Genomic DNA, 19432 nt, shown 5'->3' with positions numbered 1-19432 from the left:
TGCTCAGGGTTGTTAGAATCAGTATCATTAAAATAACCATCCTAACCAAAGCCATCTACACATTAAATGCTATTCCTACTAAAATGCCAATGTCATTATTCACAGAATTAGAAAAAAATATTCAAAAATTTCCATAAAACCAAAAATTAGTCCAAATAGCTGAAGAATGCCTGAGCAAAGAGAACAAAGCCAGAGGCATCACATTACCCAACTTCAAACTATGTTATAAGGCTGCAGACACCAAAACAGCATGTTTCTGTTACAAAAACAGACACATAAATCAATGAAACAGAATACAGAGCCCAGAAATACAGCAACAGACCTATAGTCATCTATCACTGAGTCAACAAAAATAAGCAATGGAGAAAAGGACTCCCTATTCAATAAATGATGGTGGGATAGCTTACTAACCATAAGAAAAAGAACAAAACTGGACCTCTACTTTTCACCATGCAAAAACTAACCCAAGATGAATTAAATGTTTAAATATAAGACCTAAAGCTATAAGAATTATCGAAGAAAATCTAGGAAATACCATTCTAGACATCAGCCTTGGGAAAGAATTTATAACTAAGTCCTTAATAGCAATTGCAACAAAACTCAAAATTCACAAGAAAGATGTAAACTGAAGAGCTTCTGCACAGCAGATTATCAAGAGAATAAACAACCTATTGAATGGAAGAAAATATTAGCAAACTACACATCTATTAAAGGTCTAATATCTAGAATATACAAAAAACTTGAATAATTCAACAAGCAAAAATCAAGTAACCCCATGAAAAACTGGGCAAAAGATGTGAACAGGTACTTCTCAAAAGAAGACATACAAGGAACCAACAAACATACGACAAAAATGCTCAACATCACTAATCATTATAGGAATGCAAATCAAAACCACAATGAGACCATCTCACACTAGTCATAATGGCTATTACTAAAAAATAAAAATTAATAATAATACCATATGCTGGTGAGGATCCAGAGAAAAGGAAATGCTTATATACTGTTGGTGGAATGCAAATTAGTTGAATTACTGTGGAAAGCAGTTTAGAGATTTCTCAGAAAAAAAGTAAAACAGAAGCACCATTCCACATAACAAACAAATTCACCTATTCTAAATAAAATGGAAATACAAATAGATTAATTAATTAACTCATTATTAACATAATTAAACATAAACCATCTGACTCACTAAAAATCTATACTATTTTATTAAAATTGCATTGAATATATAGAAAGGTTAAAGGAAAAAATGAACCTGCTTACTATAGAGCAGAGATCAGAATAGGTTCTGTAAAGCCTCAGATGGTAAATATTTTTGGACTTTGCAAATCCTTTAGACTCTTGTTCATACACAACTCTTCCATTGTAGTACAAAAGCAGCCACAGACAATAAGGTAAACTCTGTAAAAGTAAGAAAATCAACAAACTCTTAGCTAGAATAAATTAGAAAAAGTGAGAACAGACCCATTAAATAAAATCAGAAGTGAAAGAGGAGACATAAAAACTGAAATTACAGAAACACAAATTATTATAACAGAATATTATGAACAATTATATACCAACAAATTGGAAAACCTAGATGATATTAATAAATTCCTGGACACATACAACCAACCAAGATAGACCCATGAAGAAATAAAAAACCTGAACAAACTAATAACAAGTAACAAGATTGAAGCTGTAAGAAAAAGTCTCCCATAAAAGAAAAGCCAGTTTCTGATGGCTTCCAGTGAAATATTGTTTAGGAAAAAATAGTGGGGTAATAACTGGAAATGATAGAGTAGAAACTATCAAAGCTCTATATTTCTATCAATTATTTAAAATAATTGATCCTCCAAAAAATAAAAGAGGAGAAAACATAACCACCATTCAGTAAGACCTTATGCTAAAAACCACACAATGGCTTCAAGTCCTGTCTTTTATATACCTGCGAATATAAAATGTTAATTTACACTCTCAGGGTAAAATTCAAGAGAACTCTGTTTTAGGGCCTTGTGAATTTCCTCATGAATAAATTGGGAAGGAGGCCCTCTGGGGAGGTATGTGGCCTTCTATCTTTGCATTTATCTATTTAGGAACAAAATGGGAGCCAGTTTTACACGGTTTGCTCCCCAAGATTAACTTTTCTCTTTGACATAGTGAGTTTAATGTCTCAAGATTTTTATTTTCCTTTCACACTAGCAAGGAAAATTCAGGAACATATGAAAAGCTTAAATGCCATAAAAAAAGGAATTTTATTCCAGGAATGCAAAGTTATATTAACTTCTGAAAAAGTCAACTAATATATCATATCATTAGAATAAAGGAAAAAACTGCATAATCACTTCAATAACTGCAGAAAAACTTATTTAATGAAATTCAATACTCTTCATCATAAGAACACTTAAACTAGAAGTAAAGGGGAACATCCTAAAACTGATCAATAGTATCTATAAAAAAATACACAGCTAACATCACACTAAATTGGCTCTTCTCACTTCCACTCAATATTGCAGTAGAACTTTCAGTCAATAAATAAGAAAGAAAATGAAATAAAAGGAATCCACATTAGAAAGAAAGAAGTTAAACTATCTCTATTGGCATATATCATGATCTAGTAATAGGAAATTTTTATAAATCCACTAAAAAATATTCAAGTAAACCAATAAAACAAGATTTTGGGATACAAGATAAGCAAACAAAAAATCTCCACAATTGCATTGGAAATTTAAACTAAAATGAAGATTAAACAATCACCCTTATAATACCATGAAAAAATATAATTCTTAGCAATGTTTAACAAAAAATTGTACAACTCTCAATGTGAAATTATTACCAGTGGTGGTTACTGCAGCAAATGTTTATGGTTCTGCAGCAACCTGCATTCTTGCCTCCTCAGAAGAAAGAATTTGATCGAGGGGCACAAGGCAAAAAAAGAGACCAGGACAAGTTTCAGAACAGAAGTGAAAATTTATTAAAAAGGTTTATAGCAGGAAAGAAAGGAAAGTACACTTGGGGTATATCCAAGTGGCCATTTAGAAGGTAAAGTGCAGTGTTTGACCTTTGACTTAGGGTTTTATATGTTGGCATATTTCCAGGATCCTGATTCCATTTTCCTTAATTATTTCCTTAGGGTGACCTGCTGATATGTGTGATGGCCTGCTAGCACTTAGGAGATGAGCATGCACAGTATGTTTACTGGAGTCATATGCATGCTCCCCTGAGGCATTCTTCCCTTTTCTGGAGCCCCCGGAATGTCGTACTCCACCATTTGGCCTCTTAATGTGCATGTGTGGGCCCACCCACCCAACTCCTGAGATCTTATCAGGAAGCTGCTGATTACCAGATTTGATTTTTTCTATCTATAGGAAATCTGCCTTTCCCTGGCTGGCTGCAACCATTATTATTTTAGAGAGACAGTGTGACAACTGCCTGACCATTAGCTGATGATCACCTGACTTTCCTGATAGGGTGTGGGAGCCCTCTTCTGCCCTGTTTGTGTCTGACTAGCTAGCCACTGTAACAAAATCTACAAAATACTGTGGAAATAAGAACATCTAAATAAATAGCAAGCCATCACATTTTCATTTATTGAAACACCTAATATTGTGATAAGGACCATACTCTACTCTGCAAATTCAAATACCAAATCAATGCAATCCCTATTAAAATCCCAGATCACTTCTTTGCATAAACAGACAAGCTGATTCTGAAATTTATATACATATTCAAGAGACATACTAATAGCCAAAAGAAGCTAGATGTAGTGAAACACATCTATAATTCCAGCTACTCAAGAGGCTGTGTTGGGAGGATTGCTTGAGCCCAGAAATTTGAATCTAGTCTGGGCAATATAGTAACACCTCTACCTCTTAAAGAAAAAAGACAAGAAGAAAAAAATTTTTAAAAAACTGAAACAATTTAAAATAAAAAAAAAGCTGGAAAACTTACATTTCCTGCTTTTAAAGACAAATACAAATATACGATATTCCTGAGAGTGTGATACGGGCTTACAGATACACATGTAGATCAACGGAATGGATTTTAGAATATAGAAATACACCCATTCATTTAAAGTTCTTGACAAAAGTTTCAAAACTATTTAAGGGTGAAAGAATAGATTATTCAACAAATATAAGTGGGAAAAATGATTATCCATATACAAAATAATTAAGTTGGGACCCTCTACCTCAAATCATTTATGAAAGCTAATTCAAAGGTGATCAAAAACCTAAATGTAAGCACTAGAACTATAAAACTCTAATAATAAATAGCAGGTACTAATTTTTGTAACTTGGAAATGGTTTGTGAGATATAAAATCAAAAATAAAAGCAACCAAATTAAAATTGATTAGTTGGACTTCATCAAAATCAATACTTTTGTGCTTCAATGAACACCATTAAGAAAGTAAAAGGATAGCCCAAAGAATAAAAAAAAAACAAGGAAATTATATATGTGGTAAGGTTCTTATATCAAAAACATATTAAAAACACAAGTCCATAAGAAGACAAATAATTCAATCAAAATTAAGCAAAACATGCTCAACATGATTTCATATCAAGGAAAGGTAAGACATAATGAGATATCACTTCATTCACACTGGCTATAATCAAATGAAATATAATCCCAAGTGTTGGCAAGGTTGGGAAGACATTAAAATTCTTATACATTGCTGGTGAGAATGGAAAATGAAGCAACCACTGTGAAAAACAATCTGGAAATTCCTATGGTAATTTAGAAATTATATGGTAACAGACAATTCCTATGGTAATTTAGAAATTATATGGTAACTGCTACTTTGAATTGTAGCAGTTATACTTTCACTTGATTGATTTATCTTCAGATGTAAGTATGAGAAAGACAGAAAGAAACAGCGATTTGAAAAGAAACATTGCATTGCACCAGGAGGACTGTGAAATTGATGTCAAATATTCTCCCGACACAACTCAGTTGTTACTTTAGCTCTGGGAGTTGTGGAAAGGTGCTGGTGTGGCCCACAGAATACAGCCATTGGATGATATAAAGACAATCCTGGATGAACTTGTTTGGAGAGGCCATAAGATGACTGTACTGTCATCTCCGACTTCCGTTATTATTCACCCTAGTAAATCATCTGCTATTAAATTTTAGGTTCATCCAACATCTCTAATTAAAAATAATTTTGAAGGTCTTTTTGTGAAAATGATCAATAGATGGATATATGATCTTCCAAAAGATGCATTTTGGTCATATTTTTCCAAGCACAAGAACTCTTTTGGGAATCTACAGACTGTGCTAATAATCTCTGTAAAGATGTAGTTTTGAACAAGAAAATTATGACAAAACTACAAGAGTCAAAGTTTGATGTTGTTCTTGCAGATGCCTTTGGTCCCTGTGGTGAACTGCTAGCTGAGCATGTTAAGGGCATGTTAAATACATGTCCTTTGTTGACAGTCTCCTGGCTACACACTTGAGAAGTATAGTGGAGGACTTCTATTCCCCACTTCCCACATACCTGTTGTTCTGTCAGAATTAAGTGATAAAATGACATTCGTGGAGAGGATTAAAAATCTAATACATGTGCTTTATTTTGACATTTGGTTTCAAACATTTGATACGAGAAGTGGGAGAAGTTTTACAGTGAAGTTCTAGGTAAGTCATGTTTCTAATCAATAGTTAATAAGTCCTAACTTTCCTTTTGCCTTTGAAGGTGAGTGTATATAATGTAAGAGGATAGTGTTTTTTAAATGAAATGATGAATTGCAAATGTAAGATGATCTATCAATCTCACAAATATTATAGAAATGTTGATATTATAGGCTCAGTTAGAACCCTTTGACCATCACTCCTATAGGACGGTACAAGAATTTAAAAAAAAAAAGAACTATGAAGTAAAGCGCTTATGATTTCTTTAAGCAACTACATATGTATCTTACTATACTTTTTTCATCTTTAAAAAGGCAATACATATATCAATAAACAACTTGATGAAGGCAGACATTTAGATGAGGAGCCACACATATTTCTAGCATAACTATTAATGCAGCATTGAGAAAGTTCTTTCTCTTTGTGTACCTCAGTTTTCTTATTTAGGTATTAAAATATTTTTCTCTATAAACAGAAGGATTGCTTCACAGTTGAGAGGTGTACTGGCTCTATTTCAGAAACAGAAACCTAAAATTTGAGTTTTCTAGTGTTTGTACATTGTTCACTAACAACTTGGAAATTATTGGCTTTGTGAACTAAAACCTTGTTGAAAGTGAACATTCAAGCTTTTAATCTATATTTTATTATACTACATCTCTTTATTAGGGAAAATATGGGCCAAGTTAAGGGGGAGCACATATCTGTTTCAATAAATTCTGAAAATATACTAGCTATCATTTTTAAATGTATGTATTTTACAACTAATATTGTTAAAATCTTAACATGAACTAGAAGCAGTAGTATGTTCAAGGATTTCAGCCATACTCTCAGAAAACACAGTTCACTTGGAGAACCAAGAATCAAGGGACTGACTTGATAAATTGTGGAAACTAGATTTTGCGCTTTGTAGAAAGCTTTTTTTATGAGTATAGTAAGATTAATTAATCGTGGAGCTCAAAGATCTGTTTAAATGTATATTGGTTACCACTGCAGCTTTAGAGAGGAAACAAATGCATATTTAAGTCCATAGTGGCTTATTTCAATAACTATTTGTGATTGTGAATATACTAATGTTACATTAAATATGTAATTTCCTCTTAATTATCTGAACACTTTGCTTTCCTTATGTATAACTAACACGCAATGTATGAAAATTGTTATGCTTCTATATAAAAAGATATGTATATATTTATTTTATTAATCTACATTATTTCAGATAATGGGGAAAGCTGAAATGTGGCTCATTCAAATGTACTGGGATTTTGAATTTCTTCACCCACTCTTACCAAATGTCGATTTTGTGGGGGAACTCTACTGTAAACCAGCCAAAATCCTGCCTAAGGTAAATGTATTCCCATTTGATTTATTTGCTATGCATTTCAGAAGGAATAGGCAGATATGTTTTCATTCAGAGTGTTTGACTCACAATAAGAGAAATACGGGAGGTCGAGGACAGCGACCTACCATTAGAATCTCATATGTTTCTATATCATCACAACTGTGTAAACTTTAGTGTCATTAAATATCAAAGAGGGATACTAAAGAGACTCTGAAAACAGGGTTGATTCAATGAAAGTCTTCATTGTGCAATGTAAAAAAAAAGTATAAGTCATTCCTTCAAAGAATGTTTATGAAGTGATCAGCACAAACCACAGATAAGTGCTCGATTTTCAGAGAAGAAATGTCGGCACTTTCTGCTCCCTCATGCCTTACATTGTACTTTGAAAGATAGACTATAAGCAAGTAAAAAGGAAAAGTCTAAAAGTGTTATAAGATCACAATGCTAAGGAAACATCTAGAAGAGATCTCAAAGTCATTGATAAAGTGAGTCCTCAATAATGTGCAGGAATAGGTGAAAAAATGAGAGGGAGAGGAAAACACAAAAAGAACAGCAGGTGGTGAAGTAAAGGCAGTTCCCAAGATTTCTAATTAGTATGCAGGAAAAAGCTGAGTAAAGTAGCAGATGTCACTAGAGAGGTAAATTGAAGCAATATAATTATAAGGAGATCAAAGTGTCTATTAAGGGCAAAGGGGAGCTACTGCACAGCGTTAAGAAATGGAGAGATATGATCAGATTTCCTTTCTTTTAAAAGCTCTCAATGTTGTCAATGGATTACATTGCAAAAAGGCCAGATTGTGAAAAGTGGAGATCATTTAGAAGATTTTGCATGAGTTTATGCAACAGATAATGGAAAAGTGGACTAGAATGTTGATAGAGATAATTATGCCTACTTCTATAATAATGGCAATTAATTCCTATTGTGTTGTGTTGAAAATATTCTTAATACAGATAAAACACTTAAAATGTCTCTGGTACATAGTGATTCAAATAGTAGTAATATTGTAATGATTTTTATTTTTGTTATTACTATTAATAGTATCCATTAGTTAACATATGCCAGCCACTTGAGATATAATTTTTATATTAATAGGAACAGTTTGCCAACACATCAAGGTTCTCCAGCAAAGTCCTAGAGAACAGATCCCCTGTGGACTTGTTTAAATATAGATGTTTGGGCAGTCAGATGAACAAGATGAAATGCTAACGGTGTAAGGGTTAAGGCTTTTCAAGGTACACTATTCCTCAATGACATAAATGTGTGCCACCAGAATATTCGCAGCCAAAGCCAATGTTTACTTGCTTTCACTCTAGCATTTAAAACATTAGTCAGTGAGATCCCAGAGGTTTATATCTTAGAGCATAAAAGGGTCAGCTTACCCTTTTAATGTTTTCTGCCTTTTGCCAAGCCTATAGGACACCTCAGTAAAAATCTCTGAGAAACCTGGGAATCATCATCACAGCTGCCTGAACGAGAAGCACCAAAAAAAAATGAACAATGCATATATAGTAAGATCTAAATAATGTCTACCACTTGCATCTGAAAACTACACTGAGATTTACAAAAGAGTTCTGTCAGGATATAGGATGATCTTCCTTATGAAGAAACAAAAGAACCTCATATATTTTACTTTAATGTTATTGTTTTGAGACATAAGTAGAAAGCAAGCATTCCTCACTACTTTATTATATAATCTTTAAGAGATCTTTTTGTCTACCTTCTTATTAGCAGCAACAGAAAACTGAAATCTTAGTCGATTTAAATCCCAATGTTTATGTTGAATGAAAATTGCATAGGCTCTATGTGGTAATTTCCCAAAGGACAAAGGCAGAGGTAAGACCAATGAAAATTCTATGCACTCTAACCTTATTCTCAAAAAATTTCCCCATTCACATTAGAGGAAAGTGATGGTGCCATTAGAAGGGGGAAGAAAGTAGGTGGAGAAGGAAGACAAGGGCAAGAATGACTATTAGTACAATAGTGATAAATACTAATACTAGCTGTGGTTATTCATTTGCAGAAGATATTTTCGAATCCAAGTCAATAGTTGTGCAGCCTGTCCTCTGCTTCTTTCTTACATAAAATAATTTTTGTCACAAATTTGCTTGCTTTTCCATTATGTATTAGATTCTCAGATAATGTTTACATATTTTAAAAGAATCAGACACTTGGGGAAAAGTATTAAGTATTATAAAAATGCATATAGACATTGGCTTTGTAATATACTCATATGAAACTATACAGAGAACAACTAAATCATGATGGTCAGATTCAATATTTCTGGCAGACATTCATAAAATAAACACTGGAGATAATTCAAGTATTTTACATTGAGAAATGATTTAAAATCTATACAATGTGTATACCATGCCATTACAATTATTTTATCAAAAAATGTTAAATTACACTGTCAGCCATAGTACAGGTATTGTTGAATACTATGGAACAAAATGATGAACAGAAAAATATCACAATTTTTGTGTCAGAAGAAAAGACATATGCAATGAGATAAAAAAATTTTTATATAAAAATAATATATGTACATTGAGTTGTATAAATACAGTAAACCATAATGAAAGCACACAGATTTTATAAATGAAATTTATTTTTTCCTAAATTTTCATAATTTCACAAAATTTCTTACATTGATTTTATATTATTCTGATAAAGATGTCACAGAATGAGATCAGTGATGAATCTATTAACAGCCATTTCATTACTTCAATATTGGGTGGATGAAGAAGACTCTAAGCAGTAAGCTTGTGAGACAAAACATTGAACATGTCATATTAAGTGTGGCTACAGATAACTTCCATTACACAGAGTACCCAGGTGTCCCATGAATCACCTGGAATAATAGTATAATGACTGCTATTAAAACTGATGTCATAAGGTTAAAATTATGTTGTTGAAAAATACTTGTCAATATCTGATCTGCATGGACAAAGTCAGATTTTTACTTTTGTAAACAATAGTTTTAAAAAGAATGTTTACCCCAGTGATTAGGATCTGAAAGTATGTTTCCATTGGAAAGGGAACACTATTATTTTACAGAGAGAGAAAAAAATGCATTTTTTAAAAAAGGAACAGCAGCAAAATGATCACATAATTTTGACATAATATTCACAAAACTTTTGACTTTACGTTTCTTTCTTAAGATTTTTTTTAAATAAAACATACTTTAGCTTCAGGGGTAAAAGTCCAGGCTTCTAATATAGGTGATCTCCTGTCATGGGAGTTTGTTGTGCAGACTATTTCATCACCCAGGCACAAATCCTAGGACCCAATAGTTATTTTTTCTGATTCTATTCTTCTCCCCAACCCTCCACCCTCAAGTAGACCCTAGTGTCTATTGCCTCTTTGCATCCATGTGTTCTCATCAGTTAGCTCCTCCTCATAAGTGAGTACATGCAGCATTTGGTTTTCTGTTCCTGTGTTAGTTTGCGAAGGATAATGGTCTCCAGCTCCATCCATGTTCCTGCAAAGGACATGATCTCATTCTTTTTTATGGCTGCATAGTATTCCATGGTATATATGTACCACATATTCTTTATCCAGTCTACCACTGTGGGCATTTAGGTTGATTCCATGTCTTTGCTATTGTGAACAGTGCTACAATGAACATAAATGTACATGTGTCTTTATGGTAGAATGATATATATTCCTTTGGGCATATATCCAGTAATAGGATTGCTGGGTTAAATGGTAGTTCTGCTTTTAGCTTTTTGAGTAATCACCACACCTCTTTCCACAATGGTTGAACTAATTTACACTCCCACCAACAGTGTATAAGTGTTCCCTTTTCTCTGCAACCCCACCAGTATCTGCTATTTTTTGACTAATTATAGCCATTCTAACTAGTGTGAAATAGCATCTCACTGTGGTTTTGATTTGCATTTATCTAATGATCAGTGGTATCTCACTGTGGTTTCAATTTGCATTTCCCTAATGATCAGTGATATTGACCTTTTTGTTCATATGCTTGTTGGCTGCTTGTGTATCTTCCTTTGAAACGTGTCTACAGTGATGAACCAAGATGGCTGAATAGGAACAGCTCTGGTCTGCAGCTCCCAGCATGATCAACACAGAAGACAGGTGATTTCTGCATTTTCAACTGAGATACCTAGTTCATCTCACTGGGACTGGTTGGACAGTGGGTGCAGCCCATGGAAGGCAAGCTGAAGCAGGGCAGGGCATCGCCTCACCTTGGAAGTGTAAGGGGTTGGGGGATTTCCCTTTCCTAGTCAGGGGAAGCCATGACAGTCTCTACCAGGAAAATCGGGACACTCCCGCCTTAATACTGCACTTTTCCAATGGTCTCAGCAAACAGCACACCGGGACATTATAACCCATGCCTGGCTCAGCGGGTCCCATGCCCATGGAGCCTTGCTCACTGCTAGCACAACAGTCCAAGATCCAACTGCAAGGAGGCAGACTGGCTAGGGGAGGGGCATTCACCATTGCTGAGGCTTGAGTAGGTAAACAAAGCAGCCAAGAAGCTTAAACTGGGTGGAGCCCACCACAGCTCAAGGAGGCCTGCCTACCTCTGTAGACTCCACCTTTGGTGGCAGGGCATAGCTGAACAAAAGGCAGCAGAAACTTCTGCAGACTTAAACATCCCTGTCTGACAGCTTTAAAGAGAGCAGTGGTTCTCCCACCATGGTGTTTGAGCTCTGAGATGGACAGACTGCCTCCTCAAATGGGTCTCTGACCCCTGGGTAGCCTAACTGGGAGACACTTCTGAGTAGGGGCCGACTGACACCTCATACAATCAGGTGCCCCTCTGAGACTAAGCTTCCAGAGGAAGGATCAGGCAGCAATGTTTTCTGTTCTACAATACTTGCTGTTGATCTTTTCAAAAAACCAGCTCCTGGATTCGTTGATTTTTTGAAGGGTTTTTTTGTGTCTCTATATCCTTCAGTTCTGCTCTAATCTTAGGTATTTCTTGCCTTCTGCTGGCTTTTGAATGTATTTGCTCTTGCTTCTCTAGTTCTTTTAATTGTGATGTTAGGGTGTTGATTTTAGATTTTTCTTGCTTTCTTTTGTGGGCATTTAGTGCTATAAATTTCCCTCTACACACTGCTTTAAATGTGTCCCAGAGATTCTGGTATATTGTGTCTTTGTTCTCATTGGTGTCAAAGAACATCTTTACTTCTGCCTGCATTTTGTTATTTACACAGTAGTCATGCAGGAGCAGGTTGTTGAGTTTCCATGTAGTTGTGTGGTTTTGAGTGAGTTTCTTAATCCTGAGTTCTAATTTGATGGTACTGTGGTCGGAGAGACAGTTTGTTGTTATTTCTGTTCTTTTACTTTTGCTGCAGAGGGCTTTACTTCCAACTATGTGGCCAATTTTGGAATAAGAGTGATGTGGTGCCAAGAAGAATGTATATTCTGTTGATGTTTGGGTGGAGAGTTCTGTAGATGTCTATTTGGTCTGCTTGTTGCAGAGCTGAGTTCAAGTCCTGAATATCCTTGTTAACCTTCTGTTTTGTTGATATGTCTAATACTGACAGTGGGGTGTTAAAGTCTCCCATTACTATTGTGTGGGAGGCTAAGTCTCTTTTTAGGTCTCTAAGGACATGCTTTGTGAATGTGGGTGCTCCTGTATTGGGTGCATATATATTTAGAATAGTTAGCTCTTCTTGTTGAATTGATCCGTTTATCATTATGTAATGGCTTTCTTTGTCTCTTGATCTTTGCTTGTTTAAAGTCTGTTTTATCAGAGACTAGGATTGCAACCCCTGCTTTTTTTGTTTTCTGTTTGGTTGTTAGATCTTCCTCCAACACTTTATTTGAGACTATGTGTGTCTCTGTATGTGAGATGGGTCTCCTGAATATAGCACACTGATGGGTCTGGACTCTTTATCCAATTTGCTGGTCTTTGTCTTTTAATTGGGGCATTTAACCGATTTACCTTTAAGGTTAAAATTGTTATGTGTGAATTTGATCCTGTCATTGTGATGTTAGCTAGTTATTTTGCCTGTTAGTTGATGCAGTTTCTTCCTAGCATCGATGGTCTTTACAATTTGGCATGTTTTTGCAGTGGCTGGCACCAGTTGTTCATTTCCATATTTAGTACTTCCTTCAGGAGCTCTTTTAAGGCAGTTCTGGTGGGGACAAAATCCTCAGCATTTGCTTGTCTGTAAAGTATTTTATTTCTCCTTCACTTATGAAGCTTAGTTTGACTGGATATGAAATTCTGGGTTAAAAATTCTTTTCTTTAAGAATGTTGAGTATTGGCCCCCTCTCTCTTCTGGCTTGTAGAGTTTCTGCCAAGAGATATGCTGTTAGTCTGATGGACTTCCCTTTGTGGGTAACCCATCATTTCTCTCTGGCTCCTCTTAACATTTTTTCCTTCATTTCAACTTTGGTGAACCTGACAATTATGTGTCTTGGGGTTGCTCTTCTCAAGGAGTCTCTTTATGGTGTTCTCTGTATTTCCTGAATTTGAATGTTGGCCTGCCTTTCTAGGTTGGAGAAGTTCTCCTGGATAATGTCCTGAAGAGTGTTTTCCAACTTGGTTCCATTCTCCCTATCACTTTCAGGTGCACCAATCAAATGTATATTTGGTCTCTTCACATAATCCCATATTTCTTGCAGGCTTTGTTCATTTCTTTTTCTTCTTTTTTCTCTTACCTTGTCTTCTCAAAATTATTTCATAAATTTGATCTTCAATCACTGATACCCTTTCTTCCACTTGCTTGAATCAGCTATTGAACCTTGTGCATGTGTCATGAAGTCTTGTGCCACAGTTTTCAGCTCCATCAGGTCATTTAATGTCTTCCCTACACTGTTTATTCTAATTATCCATTTGTCTAATCTTTTTTTCAAGGTTTTTAGCTTCCTTGCGATGAGTTCAAACATGCTCCTTTAGCTTGGAGAAGTTTGTTATTAATGACCTTCTGAAGCCTACTTCTATCAACTCATCAAGTCATTCTCTGTCCAGCTTTGTTCTGTTGCTGGTGAGGAGCTGCGATCCTTTTGAGGAGAAGTGGCATTCTGATTTTTAGAATTTTCAGCTTTTCTGCTCTGGTTTCTCCCCATCTTTGTGGTTTTATCTACCTTTGGTCTTTGATGTTGGTGACCTACAGATAGGGTTTTGATGTGGATGTCCTCTGTGTTGATGTTGATGCTATTCCTTTCTGTTTGTTGGTTTTCCTTCTAACAGGTAGGTCCCTCAGCTGCAAGTTTGTTGGAGTTTGCTGGAGGTCCACTCCAGACCCCGTTTGCCTGGGTATCACCAGTGGAGGCTGCAGAACAGCAAATATTGCAGAACAGCAAATATTGCTGCCCAATCCTTCCTCTGGAAGCTTCATCCCAGAGACACACCCACCTATATGAGGTGTCCGTTGGCCCCTACTGGGAGGTGTCTCTCAGTTAGGCTACACAGGGATCAGGGACACACTTGAAGAGGGAGTCTGTCTGTTCTCAGAGCTCAAACTCCATGCTGGGAGAACCACTGCCCTCTCCAGAGCTGTCAGACAGGGACATTTAAGTCTGCAGAAGTTGTCTGCTGCTTTTTGTTCAGCTATGCCCTGTCCACAAAGGTGGAGTCTAGAGGCAGTAGGCCTTGCTGAGCTTCCATGTACTCCACCCAGTTCAAGCTTCTCTGCTGCTTTGTTTACCTACTCAAGCCTCAGCAATGATGGATGCCCCTCCTGCAGGCAGGCTGCTGCCTCACAATTTAATCTCAGACTGCTGTGCTAGCAGTGAGCAAAGCTCCATGGGCATGGGACCCCCCAAGTCAGGCACGGGAGAGAATCTCCTTGTCTGCCAGTTGCTAAGACCCTGGGAAAAGTGCAATATTTGGGCAGGAGTGCCCCATTTTTCCAGGTACAGTCTGTCACAGCTTCCCTTCCTGGGAAAGGGAAACACCCTGACCCCTTACACTTCAGCTTGCCCTCCATGGGCTGCACCCACTGTCCATCCAGTCCCAAAGAGATTAACGAGGTACCTCCATTGGAAATGCAGAAACCACCCATCTTCTGCTTTGATCATGCTGTGAGTTGCAGACCAGGGCTGTTCCTGTTTGGCCATCTTGGAACGGAGAGAAAAATATCTTATAAAAAGTTATTTTAAACCAATACAATTATCTTCGATTTGAAAGAGAAGCAAACAAACAAAAACCCCTGTATACTTTCACTGCAATATTTCCTTGTATTTTAAGTTTTTGATGCCACAATTTACATTCTTTTATTTCCAATCTCTTAATAAATTGTTGTAGTTATTATTACTTTCTATTGTTTTATCTTTTAGTATTTATACTGAAGATATAAGTGGTTTACACACTACAATTACAGTGTTAAAGTATTCTGAATTTGTCTTCCTGCTTACATTTTCCAGTGAAGTTTCTATCTTCAGATGATTTCTTGTTATGCAGAAACATCTTTTCCCTTCAGTTTGAATAACTCATTTTTGCATTTCTTGTAGGACACGTCTGGTGATGCTAGATTTACTCAGCCTGTCTGGAAAGTCTTTATCTCTACTTCATTTCTAAAGGATAGCATTTCTAATACTGGATACAGTATTTTTGATTGGCAGGTTTTTTGTTTTTTTTTTTACCTTAGGCACTCTGAATGTATTGTCTGACACTATCGTGGCTGACAAGGTTTCTCCAGAGAAGTCTGTTGCCAGATGTCTTGTAATTCATTTACATGCATTTTACTTCTTTTATCTTTCTGCTTTCAGCAGCTGTCTTTGACTTTTGAGAGTTTGATTATAATATATATTAGAGTAATCTTATTTATGTTGTATCTTGTTGGTTTATTTTACCTAACTCTACCTGGATGTTTATATCTTCTCCAAGTTATGAAAGTTTTCTGCTACTATTTCTTTGAATAGCCTTCTGCTCTTTTGTCTCTTGTCTCTTTTGTCTTTCTTGAAAAGCAGAAGCAGTTCTTTGAATGTAGCAAGAGGGGTTGGAGCTGTGACTGCCTTTCCCACTCCCAGAATATGCTCTGGGAGCAGAGACTGGTGAGCCTGGATGGTGGCCCAGGCACATGTGTTTCCCAATAGTTTTCTGCATGAGCAGGGAAGGTCCCTGACTGCAGAAAGGAAGGTTGGAGCTGGGGCTGGGATCCCCAGGGATTCACTGCAGAAGGAGGATGGTCAGCCTACCTCATTAGCAGGTGGACAAGCAACTCCCAGCAATTTCCTATGTGTGTAGGATAGTTCTCCAACTGCAGCAAGAAATGCTAGAGCTGAAACTAGGCTTCCTCATAATTTCTGTTTGAATGAAGATTGACAGGCCTGTCACACACTCAGATGGACAGGTAATTACTGGACTGAAAGACATGGGTGAGTCTCCTTCTATGTCCTTGCCCAAGCAGTAATAATCTGGCACCACAACTGAAGGGGTTGCCCCTGAGTTACAAGATAACTGTCAATTCTGCTGCTGAGACCAATGTTGGTGGACAGATAAGCTTTTCTGCTAAGGCACTAGTGAGAATGATTCCTCCTGGACTCCTGGGAAGATAATTTTGATTACAGGCTCAAGGCCAAACAGGGTTGTAGACAAGCTTTTTGGGAAATGGGGCTGTTTCTGGCATTATAAGTGAGTCTAATACCTGAGTTCTGGTATGTATTCTCAAAATGCCCTTGCTAGATCTTGGGCTACACAGGGGTTTCACAACACCCTACCTGAATACCAAAACTAAAGAGTCTTTTATCTGTGGTTGTGTGAAAAATTCTTGTTGTTGCAAGGGGAGACATGAGTTACTGGCTTTCTATCCCACTATCTTTCTGATATCTTATCATACATTTTTACCTTCTCCATTAATGTTATTTGATCACTTAATTCTGACAGAACCACAGGTACATAGAAAGGAGGGAATAGAAGCTCCACACTGGGCTGGGCACAGGGGCTCATACCTGTAATCCCAGCACTTTGGGAGGCTGAGGTGGAGAAATCACCTGAGGTCAGGAGTTCAAGACCAGCCTGGCCAACATGATGAAACCCCATCTTTAATAAAAATACAAAAAATCAGCCAGGCGTGGTGGGGCACACCTGTAGTCCCAGCTACTCAGGAGGCTGAGGCATGAGAATTGCTTGAATCTGGAAGGCAGAGGTTGTGGTGAGCGAAGATTGTGCCACTGCACTCTAGCACTCCAGCCTGGATGACAGACTCCATTAAAAAAAAAAAAAAAAAAAGGCCAAAAAGGAAATACAAAGTATATACAATGTGTATTTTAATTATCCCCACCAGTAGATTTTACCAAGGACATCTGCAAGAATAATATTAAGGCTTGATTCTTAAACTTTTGACATAAGTTTCTTGATTAAAACTACATCTTGACAGAGCTTCTAGAACAACCCAAATATTTCCCTCAAATTTTTTGAATTCATAAAATGTTTCTAAAATGTATCTTTTGACAAATCATTTGTTTATTATCTGACCAAGTATGAGAACAAAATCTTCCAAATGATCTTTAGATAAAGGTGTAGGTTTAATTACCAATTTAAAAGCAAATCAATTGAGCCTGCATCAGCACACTTTTGGTGTCTGGTGCCTGGCAGAGACCTAGAGAGGTCGTCAGTATCCTAGCTTGCCGCGGCAGAACCTAAGGAGGTCTGGAGCAGCAGGCTCCCAGTTCAAAGGGTTGCAGCCAGGCGGAGCCCAGGGCCAAAGGATGCTCATGGCCCCTGAGCTGACTGAGGCTGAGGCCAGGAGACCCTGCCCAGAATAAGACACAAGAGAATGAAAGAGGTAGATAATCTCAAAAGTATAAAAAAGAATGGGTTTGTGAAACAGGATCTGACAATCAATCTCTCAGTGACAATCAACAAACAAATTGTGAATATTTTGTTGATAGCCTTTTTGAAGAAGCTCAGAAGGTTGGTTCCAACTGCTTGTCTCCCACTGAACAGAAAAAGCAGTTAGATGTAAATATAAAAGTATGGAAAAATGAAATCACAGTCAGTGATGATTTCCCAACAGTGCAAGTCAGCAATTTTTGAACTCCATCAAAAAAAGGGGAATTACCTCAGAATTACAGAGGAGTTTTATAGAGGTGAATGTTTAAGTTGAAGACCAGATAAATGAAATATGCATGCCTACGCAGCCTGAGTTCCAGCCCTTTTCAACACAGAGTCACACACTAGGAAGTGCCACAGCAAAATTGTTTCTAAAGCAAAGAGTATTGAAATTAAAAATAAAAATAATTTGTCTGCTGTTCTGCTGAACAACTTGGAACATACTACTAATATACAGATCTGGTTAGCCAAGGATTGCCCAGAAATTTAACATTTCTCACAGGGTAAGCCATATAAAGTCTTCATAAAAAATACCAGGGATCTCAAAGAAGTCTCCCCTTTTCCCTCCTGCAAATTCAACCAAGTAATTGTTTCCCTGACAGCTTCTGTGCCAGATAAGGTCTTTGCTAGAGCAGACGAAAATTTCTTCACATACGTGGCACAAAGGCATTGCATTGGTGAATAGAAATGAGTGGAAAAACTCCCAGAAAAAAGGGAGTATATATGCATACATGCTGTGTATGTATATACTACTCTCTCTCTCTGTATATATATATACATATATATATGAATGTATATATATATGGAGATTAATTACATGAGCCTTTTTATTCCACGAGGAAAATACAAATATTCACAAAAGTTGGTACAATCTTAGGGACACCTGCCCTGGCCCTGCCCTTAGCTGCATGCCACCATCACATTCTGCCCTCAGCCCCAACCTTCTGTCCCAGCATCCCCAGGCTCCCTGCTCTGGTTCAAGTCTTTTCTCCAAGGCAGGAATGAGCCCTTGATCCAATCATAGCATCAATTACAAGCAGTTGTCAAACACCCGATCCTTCACCATCTGTATCTCCTCCTCATGAATCTCTGGAGGCTGGGAGTCTCGTTTGCCATGGCAGGGCAGGGAGAAGCTGAAGGTGTGATGTTAGTGGGTATGGGTGTGTGAGGGTGAGGTGGAGACTGCTCCAGGCTCACACTCTGGGGCCTGCACTGGTGCTCAACTTACAGGTGATCCTTGCACTGCTGGTGACAGCTCATACCACTGGCTTGGCAGTTGAGGCCCTGCTTATAGATGCCCAGGATCAGGGCTTCACAGAGGCAGCAGGCTACTGGACTCTAGGAGTTGCCCTCCTGGAAACTGTGTACAAAGCCTGTGTAGACTCCCAGCAAGGAGCTGAAGCACAGGAAAAGGAAAGCATCTTTTCCCTACTGATGCAGCCATCCTAGTTTTGGTCAAAGTCCCCAAAGGCGCTGAGGTAAGGGGAAGTTCCCATGGATTTTCTGGAATTTTTCCTGTGAGATGTGGCCGTGTATATCTGTGTGATATATAGATCACATTTTCTTTATTCACTCATCTGTTGATGAGCACTTAGGTTGATTCCATATCTTTGGAATTGTGAAGTTTGTTGCAATAAACATATGAGTGCAGATGTTTTTTAATATAATGACTTCCTTTCCTTTGTGTAGGTAACTGGTAGTAAGATTACTGGATCAAATATTTTACCTACT

General features: G+C 37.1%; 2 pseudogenes; both read left to right on the top strand.

Annotated features, from left to right (window-relative positions):
• Positions 1-4904: 4904 nt before the first annotated feature.
• Positions 4905-8162, top strand: LOC134739516 (UDP-glucuronosyltransferase 2B15-like; annotated as a pseudogene).
• A 9483-nt stretch (positions 8163-17645) lies between these two features.
• LOC134739515 (UBX domain-containing protein 2A-like) lies at positions 17646-18319 on the top strand (annotated as a pseudogene).
• Positions 18320-19432: the final 1113 nt, after the last annotated feature.

Source organism: Pongo pygmaeus, chromosome 3, assembly GCF_028885625.2.
Source record: "Pongo pygmaeus isolate AG05252 chromosome 3, NHGRI_mPonPyg2-v2.0_pri, whole genome shotgun sequence".
NCBI classification, from domain to species: Eukaryota; Metazoa; Chordata; class Mammalia; order Primates; family Hominidae; genus Pongo; species Pongo pygmaeus.
This window is presented reverse-complemented; position numbering and strand designations above follow the sequence as displayed.